This window comes from Onychomys torridus, chromosome 4 (genome assembly GCF_903995425.1).
Source record: "Onychomys torridus chromosome 4, mOncTor1.1, whole genome shotgun sequence".
Taxonomy (NCBI): Eukaryota; Metazoa; Chordata; class Mammalia; order Rodentia; family Cricetidae; genus Onychomys; species Onychomys torridus.
This window is the reverse complement of record NC_050446.1, coordinates 106,290,229-106,313,709: the sequence shown is the minus strand read 5'-3', so window position 1 is coordinate 106,313,709 and position 23,481 is coordinate 106,290,229. Positions and strand designations below refer to the sequence as shown.

The following is a 23,481-nucleotide window of genomic DNA, read 5'->3' as shown; positions in this document are numbered from 1 at the left end:
CTGAGTTCCCTCTCCCTGCAGAGGATCATGCTGTCAGAATGAATACAATCAATAGAAGCAGCTGACTCTCCCTTTTAAAGACAAGGAAAGAGACCCACTCCTTCCCCTTTTCCTAGAGTTTTGCTTGATTGCTTTTGGAAGCAGTCTTTCTGTGGAGCTCTGGATGGCCTTGAATGCTCTAAACAACCCAGGCCACCATCCAATTCAGAATTCCCCTGCCTTAGCTTCCCAAGTGCTGGAATTTGAAGTGCTCAGCTCCATATTCAGTCTTTTCTTGGTTTTGACTTTCAGATATTTGTGGTTTTTTTCTATCTCTGTCATGGTTTGACTGTGCGGAGGTCCATTTTCTAAAAACCTGTTCATCGGTTGGCAGTGCCGTGTTGAGAGGCTGTGGGACCTCAGTGGAATCAGTAGTAGAAGCCAGTGGGGTGGGGCTCTGAGGGTCACAGCCAGCCCTGACTCCTGGAGGCGTGCTCTCTCTTTTTCTTTGTCCTGCCACTGTGTTGAGGAGCTCCATCATCCGCTCTGGTCGCCACGGAACGATCCACAACAAACTGAAAACTATGAGCCAAAAGAAACCTTCCCTCCCTAAGCAGTTCTGTAGAGGGGCCCCAAAGCAGCTTGACCACACAGCTGCCATGACAGGCCCAGACACAGCTTCTGTGACAGGCTTACTGGCAGGCAACACCCAGATCCAGGAAAGGCCATAGCTGACTGTTGGTTAAGGTGGCAGCACTCGTGGCTGGAGGAGAGTCACGGAAGAATCATGAGCCATAGTTACTTTTCTAGAACTTTATTGGGAGAGAGAGAGGAGGAGAGGGAGAGGGAGGGAGAGGGAGAGAACAGACAGAAGGAGAGAGAACAGAAAAGGGAAAGGGAGCACACAGAGGCCCGCCCGCTTTTTAGGCTGGGACACCATCCTAGGCTGGGGACGTAATTAAGGACAGAATCCTTACACTGACACCACCCAGGGAACCACCCAGGGATGGGGAAGTACCTGATCCCAAACATTCCAATCTGGTGGCCAGATGTCCCGGAGTCTAGCCCACACCTATTTTTGTTTTACAGATACCCCTAGACAAATGTCAGCCAATCAGGGTTCTGAACCCAGGAACTACCCTCACCTCAACCACTGCTATGATAAAAACAAAAAACCCACCCCACCTAACTCAGGGCTCTCTGCTCTCACTGTGTGCAGGACACACAGAGGGACCAAGCTCAGAGCTGGAAAATAAAGGCTCTTTGCCTCTACATTCGGGATTCAGTCTCCATGGTGGTCCTTTGGGGGTCCCTACAATCTGGGGATGGCTGTTCCTGCAGGCCCATCTGTCACAATGTAAGTGACTAAGACAATCTCTTTAAATGCTATTTAAACCTTTAGAAAAGCCAAATAAATCACTTTGCTACTTAGAAATATCTTCTCAAGAACCTGAAAAGGCCAGGTGGAGCGGCTCCCACCTAGAATCCCAATATTCAGGAGGTCGAGGCTGTAGGATTACCAAGAGTTTGAGACCCACTCAGGCTTTCCAGAGTTCCAGTCCAGTCCGAGCTAGAGTAAGAAAATAAAAAACGAATCCAAACCAAACCAAGAAACCTGGGAGCCATCTCTGAAACACGAGTCCCAGGGAGAGATGGCTCCTCACCCCTAGTGTCTGTGGGAGACAGAAGCCTAGCTTGGATGGACACTGCTCTCGACGTAGCAGGATTGCCTCCTGTCCGAAGCAGAGGTGAAACTTGTCATCATTTCAGATAAAACTCATCAGGAAGTAAGCACATGGCAACCTCATTTGTCTGATGAATTTAGGTTAAACTGTGGTAAATGGTGTTGTTAAGTTGAAGACTAATTACTAAAAACATATACAATGTCCTGTATCTTCGGGATTATGTAAAAGGCAACATTCCTCCTGTCTGTTCACTGCCTTAGTAGATTGCCTGTGGTGCATATCACACTCTGGTTGACTGCTTATTCAGTAATAAAACTCCTTTCTTTTTCTACTATCTTTGTGGGGAATTTTTTTTTTCTAACATCATTTATTTCCCACCCATCCTCTTTCCATTTTAAGAATACCTTAGGACCACTCAGTGGTTGTTCTGACTCATTCAGTATCCTGAGAAGTGGGAACTGCAAAGCAGCCCTCCATGTCTGCCTGGGCATTTCTGTCTTCAGTAGGAAACTTCTGGACAGGCATAGAGTGTACCCACACAGCCTCAGACCACTTTGACACGTCAGGCTTAAGCAGTGGTGAGCTCAGGAGCTGGCGTGGTCCATTTGCCCCGCACTCCTCCTTGGTCACAGCCTTTTCTTTTTCTTTTTGAGCTGAGGATCGAACCCAGGGCCTTGCACTTGCTAGGCAAGCACTGTACCACTGAGCTAAATCCCCAACCCAAGGTCACAGCCTTTTCATCTGTGCTTGTTCACACTTCTCCATCTCTTCTTGGTCTCTATAGGAGTAGAGTAGGTGTGCCGTCTCACATGGGTGATAGTACCACATATGCTCAGAACATCCCTATCCATTATCCACCACATCAGATGTACTGAGTGAGCTCTCTTTCCATTGCATGGGGTGGCAATGTTCACATAGCACAGAGGAGAATCTGTGTTACACAGGCCATGGTAGGTAGGTTGACACAAGATGCCTCTGTAAGGAACTAGTTGTCATCACCGGAAGACATAGCTTTCTGAACGCTACTTGGATCTGGTTGGCGAAGGTCCTGGAAATAATGTGATTCCAATGGCAGCAGCAAATATTAACAGGGCTCACTGGCCAGTGTGCCTGGAGATGATGCTGATGTTGTCAGGGTTCTCAATGGCAGCAATAGCTGCAGTGACCTGCTGCAGATTTGCCTGAGTCCCTTTTCAGATTTATCATGTAGATACCATAGCTTTTCCTTTTGTAGAGATGCTGTTCCATCTAGAAATCAAGGCTGGTGTCACCAAAGTGGGGCAGTGCTGCAAGGAATTTGAGAACATCCTCCTTCATGCACAGGACATCTGGCTCTGGACCTTGTGGGAGTTTCCCTTTAAGTTATGAGAGTCAACAACAATGCTGCATGACGCCTCTCTTGGAGCACGGGAAGGCCAAAAGAGTTTCTAGGTTGGGAGACTGTTGTAGTTTTAATTAACTTCCCCAGCAACATCCACTAGTGGCTTCCTGGGATAATTTTTTAAAATTATATTTTGCATATCATTTTTGGTGGGAGAAGGGGAGCATCACAACATCTAAGATCTCTAGCATGCTAGGCAAGCACTGAAGCACTAAGCCACGTCTGTGGACCTCCCTCCCCTTCCCCCATTAGATAGAAAATGTAACCCAGGCTGGCCTTGAACTCACAACACCTCTGCTGATTCAGCCTTCCATGTATTAGGATTATAGGTGTGGGTCACCACACCCTGGTGAATAGACCTTGATGTAATAAAAGCTTGAGCTTGGTACTAGTTGGGGCTGAGGCACCAACGACAAAGACTGTGGAGAGAGAATACTTTTTCGTGTAGCCACAACTTTTCCCTTCTATTGGGTTCCCGTTTCCCCTTTTACTGTGCAAGGCTTTGCTGCCTGGGCACCCATGAAACACCTGGGAAAGGGACCCAGAAAGGGCAGGGGAAGTGGATGAAATGCCACGTGTTTCCTCTGACCTGTGAGTGCTCATTTAAGTACTGGTAAAAGACAGCTTTTGAAAACAGCCTCATTCTCCACCCTCCACGCAGCCTGTGACTCAAGACCTGCTGACCAGGGAGACACACGCCAGACCTCGCCCTGGGAGCTGTCTGCAGCCCGAGGGGACAGAGGGGAATCTTAGGGCTCCTGGCGTGGTGACAGTGTCCAGAAATAGCAGCAACCCTCTTGAGCCTTGAGTCCTGAATCCTGGCAGCCTTCCACCCACTTCCTCTTCTGTTCTCCTCTCACGGTCAAGTCTGGAGGATGTGGGAGACTTGTCTCTTCATCTGTGGGTCTCTCTGGGTTTTCTTTCTTTTTCTCCTAGGCTCCTTGATAAAAATCTCTCACTTCCAGGGTTTCTTCCTGATCCTAAGCATTCTGGGAGCAAAGCCATCTGCCTGCCGTAAAGGAAGCGAGAAAGGACTTGTTCACATTCCTGACGTTCATATCCACTAGTGCTGACATGAAAGAACTGTTTGTACATTTGTCAAGGAAATCCTACAGGGCCCAGATTTACTGTGACTGACCAAAGGCTGAGAGAGAAGATGGGAGAAGAAGAGAGGGGAAGTGGAGAGACAGCACGGCCTGGGAGCGTAGGGATAATCTTACTGGTGTCGCAGATGTTAGATCCCTAGATGAAAAAGGAAGTGTGTCAATTGTGAAGTGCAGCCTGAGACACTGGCCACCAAAACATCAGGTTTCTATGGTCTGAGCTGAGAAGTTAGGGGGAGCCCCTCTTAACTTGCACTGCAGGAGACAAGTTGGTAAAAACAGTGATTGGGTGTAAGGGGTATACAAGGTCAAGGCTAAGAGTGTAACAAAGCCACAGAGCCTCTCTAGTAACTGAATAAAGAAAGTGATGCAAGTTTCATGGAGAAGCCGTGTCTGCAGATAGCCAGACCAAGGCAGTTTATAATACAGGGCACATAGGGTCACTTTTTTTGTTGTTGTTGAGCTGAGGATCGAACCCAGGGCCTTGCCAAGGTTGCTAGGCAAGTGCTCTACCACTGAGCTAAAATTCCAACTCCACATAGTGTCACTATAACGAAATGCCAGAGGCTGGGTTACTTCACAAAGAAAAAGAGCTACTTTGGTTCACAGCTCTAAAGGGTAAAGGTCAAGCATTGGCTTCTTCTCATTCCTGAGGAAGATGTCTTCTTGGTGGTAGGAATATGTGCAAAAGGAGAGATCACAGTAAGACGAGAAGTCAGAAAAAGTACATCGGGGGTTAGCCTCACTCTTGGTCCTGTGAGAACTCTGAGACTCAAAGTTCTGGGAGAGAGACCTTAAACCCCTTCTGAGGACAGAGCTCCTAATGATCTAGTTATCGGCCCTCTCTTCTCCTTCTTCTTTTGTTTTTTTTTTTTTTAAAGATTTATTTATTTATTATGTATACAGAAGATGGCGCCAGATCTCATTACAGATGGTTGTGAGCCACCATGCCGGTGCTGGGAATTGAACCCAGGACCTCTGGAAGAGCAGTTGGTGCTCTTAACCTCTAAACCATCTCTTCAGCCCCAGCCCTCTCTTCTTAGAGGACTTGCTAAGATTGCCGCCTTATGGAGTAGTTCCCAATGCACGCGCCCTTTTGGGAGGTGGGGTGTGGCGGGGAGACAAAACACTTCTAAACTATGGAAAGTTTAGGCTTATGGCCCTGCTCCCTAACGGGACTTGCAGCATCAGCACCTCTAGGAACTGGAGAGAACCGCAGAATGCACACAGAATGGGTATTTCACACAACCCCCAGGTGTGCATGTTCAAGCGTGAGAAACTGTCCAGTGTTCCAGATGAAGGGCTCTTGAGTGTCTGACGCTTACACACAGTTCTGGACATTCTACCCATGGCTTGTTTGTTATACAGTAACTGACTGTGGAGGCCTAAGGGGATTAGGCATGCTACAGTAACTGACTAAGGGTGTTAGGGTGCTTCACTGAGTACCCGCTGTGTTTGGATGAAGTATTCCCCAGTTTCCTTCCTCAAATGAAAAGTTTGTGTTTCTAAAGAATAGACCTCCTTATTCACATATATTTTCCTCTTGTATAAATAGTTGTCAGCTCTGAGCAGGGGTGGCACACTTCTTTAATCCCAGCACTTGGGAGGCAGAGCCAGGCGGATCTCTGTGAGTTTGAGGCCAGCCTGGGCTACACAGTGAGATCCAGGACAAGCACCAAAACTACACAGAAAAAACCCTGTCTCGAAAAACCAAATGAATGAATGAATGAATGAATAGTTGTCAGCAGATTAATTACTATAAATGAGTGCATAAAATCTGGATATTTTGAAATTTCTTAGCAAAAAGTACACCTGTTTGCATTTCTGCTAACAGTGGTGAGAACACATGTTTTCACGCCTTTGCCATTACTTCTTAGTTTAAAAATTTTTGACATTTGAATGCACACAAAATTATATTCAGTAATTAAAATTTGCATGATTTAAAGGTTGTTCTGGGTGTGGTGGCTTATACCTTTAATTCTAGCACTTAGAAGGCCTCAGCCTAATGAAGATTGAGACCTTCATGAGTGATGTAGTAATTTTCTACTATATGAAAGCTTGACTCCATTTCAAAAACAATTACAGAAACGGAAAGTTGGATTTCTCATGTTTAGAGCCATTTGTTATTTTTCTTATAATTAATCACATACTTACTTTTTTGACAAGATGGTTGTCTTAGTTAGGGTTTTTATTGCTGCTAAAACACCAGCTTGGGGAGGAACGGATTTATTTCAGTCTCTAGCATACAGCCATTCCATCCTCTAGGGAAGTCAGGACAGGAACCTGGAGGCAGGAATGGAAGTAGAGGCCACAGAGGAATGCTGCTTACTGGCTTGGTACCCATGGCTTGTTCAGCTTACCTTCTTATACCATCCAGCACCACTTGCCCGGGGGTGACCCTGCCCACAGTCAATCACTAATCAAGAAAATGCACCATAGGATTTCCCACAGACATTGTCTCAAGTAAGATTCTTCCCAGATGATCCTAACTTGTTTCAAGTTGACATAAAAACTAGTCAGCACAACTGGCTCTTGTAAACTTGGCACATAAATACATCACTCATTAAAGCCACAATCTCTCCTCTTCTTGTCCTCAAGATTTCATGTGAATATTAATTTGACAACATAAAAATGTCAACTTTTATTTTATTTTATTTTTTGGGTTTCTGAGACAGGGTTTCTCTGTGTAGTTTTGGTGCCTGTCCTGGATCTCACTCTGTAGCCCAGGCTGGCCTCAAACTCACAGAGATCCTCCTGGCTCTGCCTCCAGAGTGCTGGGACTAAAGGTGTGTGCCACCACTGCCCGGCAAATGTCAACTTTTAAAAGTCCCACAGTCTTTAAACATTCAAACATTTTAAAATCCAGTCTTTTTTTTTTTTTTTTTTTTTTTTTTCCTGGAGCTGAGGACCGAACCTAGGCCCTTGCACTTGCTAGGCAAGTGCTCTACCACTGAGCTAAATCCCCAACCCCAAATCTAGTCCTTTTGTTCTGTTTTGTTTTGTTTTGTTTTTCGACACAAGGGTTTCTCTGTGTAGCTTTGCGCCTTTCCTGGAACTCGCTTGGTAGACCAGGCTGGCCTTCAACTCACAGAGATCTGCCTGCCTCTGCCTCCTGAGTGCTGGGATTAAAAGCGTGCGCCACCACTGCCTGGCTTAGATTAATCAATTATGCCTTTGTGTCAGAAGAGGGCACCAGATCTCACTACTAATGGTTGTGAGCCACCATATGGTTGCTAGGAATTGAACTCAGGATCTCTGGAAGAGCAGCCAGTACTCTTAACCTCTGAGCCATCTCTCCAGCCCCCCAAATCCAGTCTTAAAAAAAATACTCAAAGTCTTAAAAGTATCTGCAATCTCTCTAAAACTGCAAAGTCTTCCAAACTCTGAAATCTCTTTAAAATTTCAGTCTCTCAACTGTGGGCTCCTGTGAAATGAAAAATAAGGTACATGCTTTTGTATTCTGAGAGGGAAGAACCAGAGCATAGGCAAAACCAAAGTCCAACAGTGTCAGATTCCCGGAATTCATGATTTTCTGGCCTCAAAGGACTTGGCAGCAGCACTTCTGGCTCTGCTCACTGACACACTCCACAGCTTGTCTTCTGGATTAAGGCAGCTTCCACCCCATGGCTGCTTAAGTTCTTAGTGGTTGTCCCATGGTCCTGGCATCTCCAAAGTGCTGAGTTCTTTGTTGCAACTGGACTACACTGCTGTGGGATGTTCTATGTGTTAAATGTGTTGCTCTGATTGGTTAATAAATAAAACACTGATTGGCCAGTAGCCAGGCAGGAAGTATAGGTGGAAGAAAGAGAGGAGAATTCTGGGAAGTGGAAGGCTGAGACAGAGAGACACTGTTAGCTGCCACCATGACAAGTGAGGTGTAAGGTACCGGTAAGCCACGAGCCATGTGGCAACTTATAGATTAATAGAAATGGGTTAATTTAAGATAGAAGAACTAGATAGCAAGAAGCCTGCCATGGCCATACAGTTTGTAAGCAATATAAGTCTCTGTGTGATTATTTTATAAGTGGGTTGTTGGACTGCCAGGGCTTGGTGGGACCTGGAGAGAAAACTCTAGCTACACTACACCTTTACCAACAGCCTCTGAGACAATAAGCCACAGGGTTCCCAGCCTCAGCTTCTTTCCATGACTCCTTCAAGCCTTCAAACCCGGTACCACTTGGAAAACTCTTTCACATTATTCTTTCACTGCCAGTATAATGTGCACCCTCAGCCCCTTCTGGACAACTTCTGTGAGATGACACTGGAGAAATACTCCCAGATTTATGCTCTTCAATGATGCTGGTCTCTTCCTAATCACTGCTAATTTCTCAGCTCCAGCTAACCAGCATTAATTGTCCCAGGAAAACAAAGGTTTCACTTTAGAAGCTTTTGATCTCCTGTTAACCACAACCATTTCTTAAGCCCCAGCTGTCCGATATCACAGAGTCTTAAAACTCAAAGTAGTAGATGACCCCGTACAGTCTTTAAGGAACTCTCAAACGTCCCTCTGAAACTTCACAAGCAAGGCCTCCATCATCTACATTGCTCTTAACATTCTTACCCCTCAAAGTCCCCCAGAACAGCCTGCTGAGCTCTGAGAGCCTAGTGGCTTTTCCTGCTCCAAGTTCTAAAATGCAGCTACCGAGTCCTCCCCCAAACAGATAGTCTGGTCTGTCACAGTAATACCCCACCACCTGGTACCAATCTCTGTCGTAGTCTCTACTGCTTTGATGAAATAACACAACCAAAATAAGTTAGGGAGGGAAGGGTTTATTTCATCTTCAGTGTGTAGTCCATCATCTAGGGAAGTCAGAACAGGAACTCAAGGCAGGAATTGATGTAAAGGCCCTGGAGGAGTGCTACCCTGGCTTGCTTAGCCTTTCTTGTATCATCCAAGACCACCTACTCGTGGATGATACTACCCATGGGATGGGCTCATTCATGTCAACCATAAATCAAGAAAATGTACCACAGGAGTATCTGCAGGCTAATCGCATGGGACATTTTCTAGATTAAGATTCCTTCTTCCTAGATGGCCATAACTTGTGTCAAGTCGACTCAAAAACTAACCAGCACGATTTTTTTAGTAGTAGAAAATGAGTTTTGGCCTCTTTCGTGAATTTTCGTAGATATTCCACTTTGATTGAGACAGACTCCTACGCTTACTCAGACACACCTGTACAGTGTAGAAAATAGAAAGCATGAGGTAGTGCCTTAGACAGTTTTGTGCTACAGAATACCTGAGAGTTTGTACTTTATAAATAATGGGGAATTGTTTCTTACAGTTTTGGAGGTTGGAAGGCCAAAGCCAAGAGGTCTGCACCTGGGCAAGAGCTTCCTTGCCGCGTCATCCCAAAGTGTAAGGAAGGACAAGAGCGCACACACGTAGGTGGAGGATGGAGTAGACTCGTCCTTCCCCTGGGAGCCGGTCTCGCAGCAACTTAACTCCTCCCTTGATGATGGTATCAAACCACTCATCGGAGCAGAGCCCTGGTGACCTGATCACCTCTGAAAGGTTGACAGCTTGACACTGTCGCACACGAGCTGTGAGACACAGTGGAGTCAAAGCAGGCCTTCGCACTGATTTATCAGACCTCTTACAGCTCCCAGTTTTCATTCCCCTATTTATTTAAAAAAATTCACTGTGAAATCAGTCTTCTAATTTGCATTAAAAATTAAATCTGGGTTTCAAGAAGGGTAAATTTTGATTAGAAGAAGAAGCCACACTACTTGTTTTCCCCAAGTGGTTGACAGATCGTCCCTACAGATGGTCTCATCTGACACAGATTTTCCTCTACTGCTTTGAAATGTCACCTTTAAAATAATGTATGGAATTTTTATAGGCACTTGGGTTTATTATGTAGTTTGATTTTTTTTTTGTCTGTCCACCAGTTTTCAGGTTTTCTTTTAAATAATTATTATTGTAGGTTCACCCTTTGTTTTAATGGTTCTTAGCCTTAGCTTACCTACACTGTTTTTCTCTTTTCTTCTAGAAATTTCTTTGGCTCTTTGCAGATATTCTTTTCAGAAATAAAAACAGCAGCACTAACACCCATGCCCATGCTCTGTGCCAGGTGCTGTCAGAAACCATTTCATGTGTTAATTAATTCAGTCTTCTATTACAAGAGCTTTCATCAGTTCTGCTAGACATCTGAGGAAATTGGTAGTGATGGTTGTAAGGTTGGTGAAAAAGAAAGACACAATGGGCTGGAGAGATAGATGGCTTTGCAGTTAGGAGGACCTGGGTTTGAGTCCCACACCCACATGGCAACCACAGCCATCTATAACTCCGGTTCCAAAGGATCTAATCTGTCTGGTCTCTGGGAGCACAGGGCACACACATGCTGCACAGACATACATGCAGGCAAAATACCCATGTGCTGTGGGATGTCCTGGATGCTCTGAATGTGTTACTTTGATTGATGGATAAATAAAATGCTGATTGGCCAGTAGCCAGGCGGGAAGTGTAGTGTAGGTGGGATAAAAAAAGAGGAGAATTCTGGGAAATGGAAAGCTGAGTCAGGGAGATGCTGCCAGCTGCCGCCATGAGAAGATGTTAAAATACCAGTAAGCCATGAGCCACATGGCAACTTATAGATGAATAGAAATGGGTTAATTTAAGATGTAAGATCTAGATAGCAAGATGCCTGAGCCATTAGGCCAAACAGTTTCAATAATGTAAGTGTCTGTGTGTTTATATGAGTCTGAGTGGTTGCCGGCCCCGGGTGGGACTGGAGGTGAGAGAGATTTGTCCTGACCGTGGGCCAGGCAGGACCAGGGAAACCTCAGCTACACCCATGTACATAATAAAATGTAAAATCAAAGACAGACAAACAAGGGGGATAGCAAGCCTGAGACAGCACAGGCTTTATTGTGGAAGAGGCCTTCTGAGGGCCACCAGAGTGCCTGCCATCTATTCCAAGTGGACAGAGAGGGGACTGGAAAGCAACCTCTTTTGTCCAACCAAGGAAGTAAGATGAGTAGTCAATTATAGAATGTCAGGTACTCATAAAAAACTCATTACTGGGAGGGAAGATTCTAGAAAAACAAGTTACTGTAGTTGTAGGAACCAAATTGCTTTAGGGTGAGGAACTGTCCTTGTTTAAGCAAAACGGAAGAGTTTCATACAGTTTGTCCAGCAGAACTCAGACTTACTTTCCTGTTTTATTTTTCCTTTCTGTTCTCCCTCAGCAGTGCTGGAGATTGAACCTATGACCTCACACACGGGAAGTGAGGGCTGTACCACCAGGCTGTGCCTTTATTTATCCCTCTCTTTCTATGCTGAGTAGGACTGTGCCATGTGGGTGCTGGGAATGGAACCTGGGTACTCCCTCTGTAAGAGCAGGACCTGTTCCAAACCACCATGCCATCTCTTTAGGTGCCATTCAAATCTTTATATCTCCTGTAGTTTTCTTTTGGTTTGTTCTGCATTATTGTGAGAGAGCTTGTCACTGTCCTTGAGGCCTTTAAATGGATCGTGTACACTTCTTATCAAGAATATTCCTGCTCCAGTTATATTGGTTTTTATTGCTATTGTGAATGAAATATTTTCTTTCCTCATTATTATTTTTTTAACCATAGTTTCCATCTGACTAGAGAAAAACTCCTTTTATGCTAATTTCACAATCTGCCATCTCACTAAAGTCTCACATTGTTTCTAAAGACATTTGTAGTTCATCCTTTCCGATTCCAGGAGCAGGCTCACGGTAGCCACAAATTGTGATGACAAGGCCTCCTTTGTGTTGGGTTTACCATCCTGTCCTCTTCTCTGCTTGGACTAGGGAAGGCATTTAAAACTGATAGCTCCCGTGGTAGCAAAGGTTGCCCTTGCTTGCTTCTTCCCATAAAGGCAGTGCCGTTCAGCATGGTACTGTGGGTGATAGTATGGAAATATCTATGTTTACCATGTTACTAAACATTAAGGAAACTCAGGAACAGATTTTACCAAATATCATTTCCTTGTTTACCCCTTCAAAGATAAGAACTACAATACATTTCCTAATACTGACCACTTAGCTAATAATATGATTTTAATGAAGGTTAGGCCTATTCTAATAGTTAGAAATGCATTTTGATACTCCCAAGAATGGCTGAGTTGCAGAATGTTTCCCCTCTGCCTTATTGGCAGTTTCAGAGCAGAGATTTTGCCAAGAGACTCATTAGTATGAGCCAGTGAGTGGTGCGCTCCAGCAGCCTGACAGAGGCAGCCTTTGACAGTGGCCAGGACTTGGAAGCTGTGGAACTCCAGCACAGCAAAAGCATCACCAGGGCTGGAAGTGGCCTACAAGATGAGAGAAAGTATTCAAAAAGGATACACCCAACAAGGGGCTAACATCTAGGACACCTTAGTAATCCAAGTTAGTGGAAAAAACAACCCAGATGAGCTGAATTTAAAATGTCTTTAGCTCTGACCAAAACCTGTCAAGGAAAGTTTCTTGGTCCCGCCCGGCCCTGCGGTCCTGCAGCCGCTTATAAAATAATCATTCGGAGGCTTATATTAATTACAAACTGTGTGGCCCATGGCTTCAGCTTCTTGCTAGCTAGCTCTTTCATCTTAAATTCCTATTAATTCCTATTAATCTTTATGTTGTCACGTGACTGTGGTGTTACTGGTCTGCTGGCATCTTGTTGCTCCTTGGGCTTCTGCTGGCATCTCTCCTGACTCCACCCTTCTCTCTGTATCTCTGCTTGGATTTCTCGCCTGACTGTAAGCTTTCTTGTCATAGGCCAAAACAGCTTTATTTATTATGCAATGGGAGCCACACATGTTCACAACATACAGAAAGACATCCCATAGCAAAACCCTTGATACTCCAGGTGGTGGTGGCACACGCCTTTGATCCCAGCACTTGGGAGGCAGACCCAGGCAGATCTCTGTGAGTTCGTGGCCAGCCTGGTCTACAGAATGAGATCCAGGACAGGTACGAAAACTACACAGAGAAACTTTGTCTCGAAAAACAAAACAAAACAAAACAAAACCCTTAATACAAACAACCAAAAGAAGGGAGGGGCTTAGTGAGCTCCTGGTTTCAGATGCAGTGAGGAAGCTCAGTGTGTTTCATGCTGGGACAGGAATCAGAACAAGGGGGATGCTGGTCCTCAGTTAGCTCTCCCCATTTTCCTCTCTTTCTCTGCCTGGACCCCATAGCCAGTCTTTCTCTGTCCCTCCAGCCAGCTCCCAAATCACATTACGGAGACTTATTAACTATGAAAGCTTGACCAATAGCTTAAGCTTGTTTCTAACTAGCTCTTTTTTCTTTTCTTTTCTTTTTCTTTTCTTTTTTTTTTTTTTTTTTTTTTTTTTGGTTTGTCAAGACAGGGTTTCTCTGTGTAGTTTTGGTGCCTTTCCTGGATCTCACTCTGTAGCCCAGGCTGGCCTCAAACTCACAGAGATCCTCCTGGCTCTGCCTCCCGAGTGCTGGGGTTAAACATGTGCGCCACCGCTGCCACCACCACCACCGCCCGGCTCTAACTAGCTCTTATAACTTAAATTAACCCATATATTTTAATCCAGTTCTTTCACGTGTCTTGGTTACCTTTACTTGGTAATGCCATGCTGCTTGCTCTGCATTCCTGGCATTTCTGCCCTCTTCTTCCCAGCATTCTCTGTGCCTGGAAATCCTGCCTAGCTACTGGCCATTCAGCTTTTTATTAAACAAATCAGAGCGACATATCATTACACAGTGTAATCAAATATCTTGAACAGGACCCTGAGCCAATGGGATGGTGCTGCCTATACTCAGAATGAGTCTTCCTCCACCAGTCAGGTCTCACAGACACACCTAGAGTATGCCTTACCAATTTCCTAGGCAATTTAAAATCTAGTCAAGTTAGCAATAAAGACTAGCCATTAAAAAAGCTTAATAGACATTTCCCAAAAGAAGACACACAATGGGGCATATGAAACAGTGCCAGCATCACTATCCATTGTATTGTAAGAAAATCCCCAAAGATAAATATTGATGAGGAAACCAAGAAAGGGAAACTTGAAAACTTTGTTGATAGGAACATAAATTAGTATAGCTATTGTGGAAAAATGTGAAGGTGTTTAGAATAGATCTCTGATCAGCAACCCCAGCAGTATGTATACATGCTAAGGCAGTGGAAACAGCAGTCCAAGAGGTTCTTGAATTCCCATGCAATACTATTCACAGTGGCCAAGCCACCACACAGTTGAGTGTCTATCAGTGAACAGTGGAGAAAGCAAGTATGGGATGTATCTACAATGGGATACTTTTCAGCCAAAGAATGAAACCCTGCCATTTGTTGTGACATGGGTGAACCTGGAAGATACCATATTACCTAAAATACAATTTTAGTCTCAGTAAAATTTGAACTGCAGAAGCAAATCAGGAAACGCAGGCTACTAGAGGGTGAGATATTGGGGGAGAGGAGAAAGTTGGCTGAAGACACACATAGGAAAGAACAAGCTTTGAGGGATGGACAATGATACCATACTTCAAAGGGGTAGACTGTACTTCAGGGTGACCATAGTTAATGATACCATGTTGCAGTCTTGGAAAATGTAAAGAAAGTAGATGCTATTTGCTTAAACAAAAACCAAACCAAACAAAAACAAAAACAAACAAAAAACTATATAGTGCAATGCATTTGTTAATTAGCAACATTACCATCCCATAACAGACATTAAAATACCATGTTTTATATGATAAAATCACATGGTTATTCTTACATTCAAACATTTTCAAATAAAAAAAGTCCCCAGAAGTCTGTAGACTTTGATATAAAATGTTTAAATTTTCATTGCTGAGCTGGGTGTGGTGGCACACACCTTTAATCCTAGTAGTTGGCAGGCAGAGACAGGAGGATCTCTGTGAGTTGAAGACCAGCTGAGTCTACACAGTGAATTCCAGGAGAGCCAGGGAGTCTGAGAATGAAGTCTTTTTTTTTTTTTTTTTTTAAATTGGGGCATTATATAATTAAAACTCACCACTACAGTCCACACTTACACAGTTCATTTGTGTAGCCTGTTGAGCTTTGGTAACTTGTATCTATGGAAACATAGCCTCAACTAAGACAGATAACAGACCCCCCCACCCTAAGAGGGTCCTTTGTGAACTTGACCTCACTCTGTACTCAGCTCCAGGCCACCACTGTCCGTTTCCCATCACCATCCTTCCTAGACTTTTAAATAATTGATGTATACAGTTTGTAACACTTTTTTACTTCCCCAGACAGGTTTCTGAGATTTATCCATATTGTTATTATTTCATACTTTTGCTAAATTGCACAGGAAACTTTAAGAGGTTTGGCGGTTCAACAAGGTTTGAGAATAAAAAGAGAGATCTAGTAGGAAGTTCATGAGGTTAGTAGCTCCCATCTCCCCAGAAAACCTTGTTTCTAATCTGTGACTCTGTGCTCCTCAGAGAATGCCTGCTTTTCTGGGATCCAAGAAAACAAAGAGCCTTACTTGGGAGTGGGTGTGGGGTGGCGCCGCAGCCCCCACAGGCAGCATCCTGGCTCCTTTCTCTGGTTTCTGCATCCTCTCCCGGGTCTGAGCTTCCTTTGTTTTCCTCTCTGTCCTCACCCTCCTCTAGTGAGTCTGGTGTTGGCTCTGCTGATTGGGGGCTTGTATGTTTTTAAATAATATCTTAAGGCTCTTTCAGTTTCTCAGGTTTAGAGATGAAAGTGTGCAGTGATAAATAAATAATGACATCAACAATTGCTGCACCCCTCCAGCCCCCACAAGCATCTCTCATTCTTGCTTCTTCTACCTTACAGCTTTTGCTGATGAACCGTTAGAGTTTGGCAATAAACTGTTGCTTTGTATAGAATGGAGAATGGTCTACAACAGCCGGACTTTCAGTTCTGAATGAGTGAGTATACAGCAAACCAAAGTAAAAGAGCAAATAACAACGGGCAGGTAGATGGCTAAACTAATGGGTGCTCAAAACCTCCAGGGAAGATGAGGAGTCCCTGATAAGAGTCCCAGGCAGAGCCAGGGACCCTCAGCTGAGGTTTGCAAGTAAAAGACCAAATCTCAACAGAGATGACATCATCAAATTGGGAGCTCACAACTTCCAGCAGACATGGCCTGGGGAAGCTGAGGCTGGTAAGTTCCCACTGAGCTTTTCCTCCATGGCGGAACTTTCCGAACTTCCAGCCCCTGTCTTCCGCTGCAGGCACGTGCATCTATTTCTGTTTCTTTCTCTGAGCCATTTTGCATTTCACTTCCTTCCCCATCACAGAGTTGGAAGGGGAGCCCATCCCCAGACTGGAGGATTTGGAGGACACTCTGAAGACACACATGCTTGGGTCAGAAGTGGAGGAAGAGCACAGGCCAGCTTCCACAGGCAGCTTCTCAGGGAACTCAAAAGCACATGGTAATTTAACGACATAATGTACAGCTATTGTGATCAATGACTTCTTGCTGGACATTTTTTAAAAAGTGTGATAGTTGCATTGTTTTCAGAGAAAACCAAGAGACTTTTGAAGGTTTTTATGTTTAATGACCAAGCTTTCTCTTCTCCTGAACTATTCAGTCCACCATCTTGTCTTTCTGGGCCAAGGGGAAGGTCTTGCCATTCCCATGGGTCTGAGCATTGGCATCCTTGATGTGGTCATGCTCATGTCAATAATACACATTCACTCAGAATTTTGGGGGTCCCCACAATTTGTTTATTCTTGCTCATGTCAACAGTACATATTCACTCAGGATTTCCAGGGTCCCTGTCTGTTTATTCTTTATTCTCTGCATAATGTACATATAATAACTTTTGTCGTAGTGGGGATTAAGCCTATGGCCTTGAACACAGCAGGCAAGCACTCCACCACTGAGCTAGAGCTCAGTCCTCATTTTATTTTTTATTTTGAAACAGGCTGGCCTTGACCTTACTCTGAAGCCCACATAAGGCTTGAGCTTGAGATCTTCTGTCTCACTCTCCAGAATGTAGCCCCCAGGCTCAGCCAGTGTGTGTGTGTGTGTGTGTGTGTGTGTGTGTGTGTGTGCTGATGTGCATGCACATGCTATGGATGTTATGTATGTGGAGTCAAAGAATGCTTTTCTTTTTTTTTTTATTTTATTTGTACTTTTAATAATTTACTTAATAATAATATTCAAATCCACTAATTCGTCTTAGGACATTTACTCCAGTGTAAATTTGATATAATTTGCCACGGTACATCAAAGCAATACAAACTATTCTGCACCATCTGTAAGATTCATATTTCCATATAAACATGCTTACTACATAGAAAATGTAAGCTATTATCTCAACTCATGAAAGATGCATTTACAAATATGTATGAAAACATACTCCAAAAAGTACCAGAGATCCCATAAACTTTGGTTAACGCTGTATGTTAAAATTAGGATGAATTTCAAATATAATATAAAGCTTCATACACTACTGTTCTAACTTAGCACATGGTCCATTTCTTCCTTTCTTTCTTTCTTTCTTTCTTTCTTTCTTTCTTTCTTTCTTTCTTTCTTTCTTTCTTTCTCTTTTGTTTGGTTTTTAGAGACAGGGTTTCTCTGTGTAGCTTTGCACCTTTCCTGGAACTCATTTGGTAGCCCAGGCTGGCCTCGAGCTCACAGAGATCCACCTGGCTCTGCCTCCCGAGTGCTGGGATTAAAGGCATGCACCACCACTGCCTGGATTGGTCCATTTCTATAATCTCACCGGCAGTTGAGACAAAGTAAGTTCAAAGGTCAGACTGTGCTACACAGTTAAACCAGTTGAAAAGGAATGTTTATAATCAATTCTAATTTGCTTCAAATCAGCTTCAAGATTAACACGAAGTCATTATTATTATCATGAGAAGCACCTATGGAAACACTGATGAAGCCAATGTCATTTCCATCATACTATGGATGTTATGTGGAGTCAAAGAATGCTTTTCAGAAGGAAGTTGTTTCTCACCTCCTACCTTGTCGACAGAGGGTCTCTCTTCCTGTGTGTGTTGGGCTGTGTGCTCTAGGCTAGCTGGCCTCCAGCTTCTGGGTCGGTCTCCTATTTCTGCCTTCCATCTTGCCATAGTGTTGCTGGGATCACAAATGTGTGCCCTGTGCCCTGTTGTCTATGGCTCCCAGACACCAAAGCCAGGCTACTGGGTTTATACAGCTGGCACCTCTCCCCACTGTGAATCTCTCCAGCTTCAATTTTCTTTTGAATAAAATAGAATTCTTGAAGGATGCCTGGGGATTGGACCCACCCCCTTTTTCCCCCACTGCTGTTTCTAGAGTGGGACATAGAGAACTCTTCATTGATCTTTTTGAGGCAGAATTTTCCTATGTTGCCCCAGAAGGCCTTGGTCTCCTAAATGCCAGGATTACAGGCATGCACCATTATACCCAGCTGTAACTTTTAAAAATACAACATTGAAATTTACAGCTATCATCCTGTTTTGGCACAGATTTGCTCTGTTAGGCCTTTGATCGTGGGTTCCAGTCTGGTGGTCTTTCTCGGCAGAGCCTTGCACTCAGGTCTCTGTGGTTTTTAGCTCTGGCATCTCCCCTCTTTTTCTCTTCTCTTCTCTTCTCTTCTCTTCTCTTCTCTTCTCTTCTCTTCTCTTCTCTTCTCTCCTCTCCTCTCCTCTCCTCTCCTCTCCTCTCCTCTCCTCTCCTCTCCTCTCCTCTCTTCTCCTCTCTTCTCTTCTCTTCTCTTCTCTTCTCTTCTCATCTCTCTGGTTTCCTCTGCATTTGAGAAGCAAGGTGCGAATGTGGCCCAGTGTCAGGGTGTGAAATAAGGGAGGGCCTTAATGACATTCCAGCTCCCATGGGTGTCTGGGACAACAGCCTGAGCTGGCAGCACAAGTCTGACTTGTCAGGGTGACATGTGGGACAGGTCTACACAAGTGCCCTTCCTTATGCAAGGCCCCGCGGCTTCCTGGAAGAGTCCACCTACCTCCTTCTCCACAGAGAGAAGGTCTCAGAGGTCAGGTTTGCTGGACCAGTGAGGACACACATGGGTGTTTCACCCCAACCTCTAGCTTCTCTGCCTCACCCCCACCCCCCCCCCCCCCCCCCCCTGCCTTCTTTGGGGCCACATCACCTGCCTTGCTGTTCTTGTTGCCCCTTCTCTTGGCTGTTGGAAACCCCACTGTCCTTTTGTCGTATCCCCTTCAGAATGGGGTCCCATTAGAACCACGATGCTGCTTGTTGGATTTGCTCAGCCAGCTTTCCTGAAGCCCATGAGGCTACTTGTCATAGGGTTACTGTTGCTTGAAAAGACACCATGGCCAGGCAACTCTTATAAAAAAAACATTTAAGTGGGGGTGGCTCACTTACAGTTCCAGGGCTTCATCCCATTATCATCATGACAGGGAATGGTGGCATGCAGACAGACACGACATCTTGCAGGCAATAGGAAGTCACTGACAGTCACACTGAAGGAATCTTGAACAAAAGCCATTCAAAGCCAGTGGCCCCACAGTGACACACTTCCTACAAGGTCGCACCTCCTAAGAGTGCCACTCCCTTTGGGGCCATTCTTTCTTTCTTTCTTTCTTTTTTTTTTTCCAAACCACCACACTAGGCTTAGGAGCTGAAACTGTGTGAGACTTCCCCAGGGTGTGTGCTGCCCTTTGGGGCTGGAGTTGCTGTGAGGCTCACCCTGACAACAGACCCCCTAACACAGGCTTTTCTGCCTCGCCTATTCGGGTCCTGCCAGGCATCCTTGGTGAGCAGTCACTAAGACCTCTGTGGCTCCACCCACCTTTTACTTACCCCTCCTCCTCAGTGCCGACTGGACTCCACTTAGGCCCCAGTGAAGATTTCTTCACTCCCTCCAGGTCGGGGAAGCTACAAGTTCACCACACACTGCAGTGTGGCTGTGGAAAGGTCTGATTTGGAGGTGGCTTTGCTCTTCACAAAGGGACTGTTCTACTGAGGAACATTATACATTATAAAGTTTGATTAATTTGCTTTATTACTCCCGCCAAAGGCTCTGGACACCTGTATTCATTCCCATCAAGAATGTATGGGTTGTGCCTTTGACATTATGTCTAATCTAAAAAAATCATCAGACCTATTATTACACAGATTCTTGTTGTTGTTTCTGTTTTCCTCAGAAAGATTAAGATATTTTGGGGGGATTTTACATTTTAATTATTTACATGAATGCATATCTCTTTACATGTGGGCTCCCCTGGAGGCCAGAAGAGGGTGTCACATACCCTAGGCTGGAGTTACAGGCACTAGATGGTGCTGAGGGTGGAACTCAGGTCTTCTGAAGAGCAGAAAATATTCTTAGCCTTCCTCTAAAAGCCCTCCTCTTCAAATTTTGGTTTTGTATTTAGTTCTACAACCCATTTTGAGTTAACTTTTGTGTACAGTGGACATCTGGGTTGTAGTTGGAGAGTTTTCTCCAGTTCCTGCCAAGCCCCGGCAGTCCTGAAGCCCACTTGTAAAATCAACACACAGACTCTTACATTATTTAAACTGTTTGGCCTAATGGCTCAGGCTTCTAGCTATCTAGTTCTTACATCTTAAATTAACCCGTTTCTACAAATCTGTACCACATGGCTCATGGCTTACCAGTATCTTACATGTTGGTACACATGGCGGCAGCTGGCAGCGTCTCCTGACTCAGCCTTTCTGTTCCCAGAATTCTCTTCTTTGTTTGTCCCGCCTATACTTCCTGCCTGGCTACTGGCCAATCAGCATTTTATTTATACAGAACAATATCCACAGCACTGGGTCACATTCATTTCTTATGTGGGAAAGATGCGCCATTCTCCTGACTGCCTTTCCATCGTTATCAAATGCCAGTCCACTGTGGTGGTCTGTCCTCTCCACCCTGTCTGTTTCTCAGTATGTCTGTTCTTCCTCTGACACTGGTTATTCATGCCAGGCTCACTAGCCCACCAGCTTCAGGGATTTTCCTGTCTTAACCTCCTATCTGAGTGTAGGAGTACTGGGATTATATAACCATAGGCTACCTTATCCAGCTTTCCATGGGTTCTGGGCATTTGAACTCAGGTCCTTACACTTGCCTGGCAAGTACTTTACCTCTGATTTCTAGGCTTTCATCATAAAGGAGTTGAAGATTGTTGAATGTTCTTCACTTTTATGGGAACGATCCTATGAACTTCCCTACCTAGTTGGTAGTATGATAAATAGCATGATTTGCAAATATTCAACCAATCTTATATTACTAGAAAAAAAAAGTCCTTTGACTATTTTCTCTTTTTTTAGATTTATTTTTATTATTTTAATTACGTGTGTGTGTGTGTGTGTGTGTGTGTGTGTGTGTGTGTGTGTGTGTATGTAATTGCCCAGAGGTCAGAGGTATCAGATCCCCCAGAGCTAGAGTTACAGACAGTTGTGAGCTGCCTGATGTGTGGAACTCAACTCAGGTCCTGTGGAAGAGCAGTATGTGCTCTTAACTAAGCCATCTCCCCAACCCCCAACTATGTATTATATCTAGTTGCAGCTTGCATCTGTGTCTCCATCTATAGCTGTATTTATATGCTTTTTGTATTTTTTTAATTTTTTTTTGAAACAGGCCTTACTGTGTAGTAAGGCTGCCTAGATCACACTCAGGCTAACATCGATCCTTTTCTCCCATACTCGACCACACCCAGTTTATTTTGAATGTTTAAAATACTTACTTGGTGTGAGAGGGAAGTCAGAGAACAACTTGAAGTTGGTAGGGTCTGTAGTGTGAAGCCACCCAGGCTCACCCTCTTCCTTCATAGCTGTGGCCTTTCCGGGCAGAGGGAGGACATGTCGCTCCCACCCTAGTTTGTATTCAGACTTTTGCAATTCACCAAAACTGTCACGTAAGTGAACTTGCCGACAGATGGATCTTGCATTGGCTTGCATTCTGGGTAAGAAAATCCTGAGAGTTACATCTCTGAGGCCCTGGTGTCTTTCCAAAAGAGATCCGGAAACTGCTTAACTCATGATGACCTCAGGTGTCTGGTGGCTCTGAGAAATCAATTGTCTTCCATTTCCACAGCTTTTCCCTTCAAGCACCTTCTCTCATTGGAGCTCCTGGTATTTGGAGTTCTTGAGAAATTGCTGGAGTGGATGAAAAGCTATTCACCATCAAACTACTTAGTATACATGTTTCTTGATTGAACCCCAGCAATGGTGAATGAGCTAGCACCTTGTTTAGCCACTAAGCAATGGGCTCTGTGTTCTACCTCTTTTCTTAAAAGCACTTAAGTATTAATCAACAGGTGAGTGATGCATTAGGCAAGCATTGGGGTTTTGCTTGGTGAATGAGGGCAGAGTCAAGGGTGTGTGAATGGCTGTAATTATGACAGTGAATAAACAAAACAAAACAAGACACCCACGTTCAGTAAGTCAGGGAGTGAGGGAGCATGAAAAGGCAAAAGGAAAGCCAGATGAGGCAGGACCTGTCATCCGAGTATGATTGCTATGAGCTGTGAGTTTGAGGCTAGCCTAGGATAAATAGTGAGTGTCAAGCCAGGGCTCCATGGCCAGACCGTGCCCTGCTCCCTGCCCCCTGCCCCACATAGCAAAAAAGACAAGCTTGTGATTCTAGCTTCCAAGGAGGCTGAGGTAAGTGGGTCATGAGTTCAAGGCCTGCCTGGGCTACACACTGAGTTTGAGCATAGGAAGAGAAACTTAGTAAGATCTTGTTGTCTCAAAAGGTAAAAGGGCTTTGAGAATAAAGTTCAGTGGTAGAGTGCTTGCCTGGCATGTACAAGGTCCTAGACAAACAACAAACAAACAAACAAACAAACAAACAAACAAACAACAGCCTTTCTGGTATCCACAGAGCCATATAATCCATACAGGCTTGTGCATTTTCTCCCTCTCTCCTCTCACACACACACACCCATATATTAACTTGTGTTGTACTGAGTGTTCAGACCTTTTTCCTTGCCATTATTTCCTTACCAGCAGAATATAACAACTATTTTCATTGTATTAGGTGTTAAATAATTTCTAGAGGTGATTTGAACTGTGTAGGAGGTTGTACACTACTTACATATAAACATTATGCCATTTGTATAAGGGACTTGAGCACGTGTAGTCTTGATGTCCGTGTGGGACCCTGAAATGAAGCTACTCAGGGATGAGTGTGCTGTCCTACAAAAGCTCTGACTTTGATATAAATCCTCACTCCTCAGCTGATGTCCCAAGGTTTCCACAATGAAACTGTGTCCAGTTTTGTTGTATTGTTTGTTTGTTTTGTGTTTTGAGAAGGGTTTCTCTGTGTAGTCCTGGGGGTCCCAGAACTCGCTCTTTTTGTTGTTGTCGTTTTAAAAATTTCATTTATTTTTATTTATTTATTTATTTATTTATGGTTTTCGAGACAGGGTTTCTGTGTGTAGCTTTGGTGCCTGTCCTGGGCCTCGCTCTGTAGACCAGGCTGGCCTCGAACTCACAGAGATC

General features: G+C 44.4%; 1 protein-coding gene across 3 annotated transcripts in view; it reads left to right on the top strand.

The window, feature by feature from the left end:
- Positions 1-15,595: 15,595 nt before the first annotated feature.
- Positions 15,596-23,481, top strand: part of LOC118582464 (putative endogenous retrovirus group FC1 Env polyprotein) — a 38,780-nt gene continuing 30,894 nt past the window's right edge. For 2 of the 3 annotated variants that reach the window (XR_004944776.1, XM_036185362.1), the window contains exons 1-3: positions 15,596-15,705; positions 15,891-15,985; positions 16,358-16,492. The gene's annotated coding sequence lies outside the window, so the exon portion shown is untranslated. The remainder of the gene's footprint in view (positions 15,706-15,890; positions 15,986-16,357; positions 16,493-23,481) is intronic. The other variant, XM_036185363.1, reaches the window with a different exon arrangement.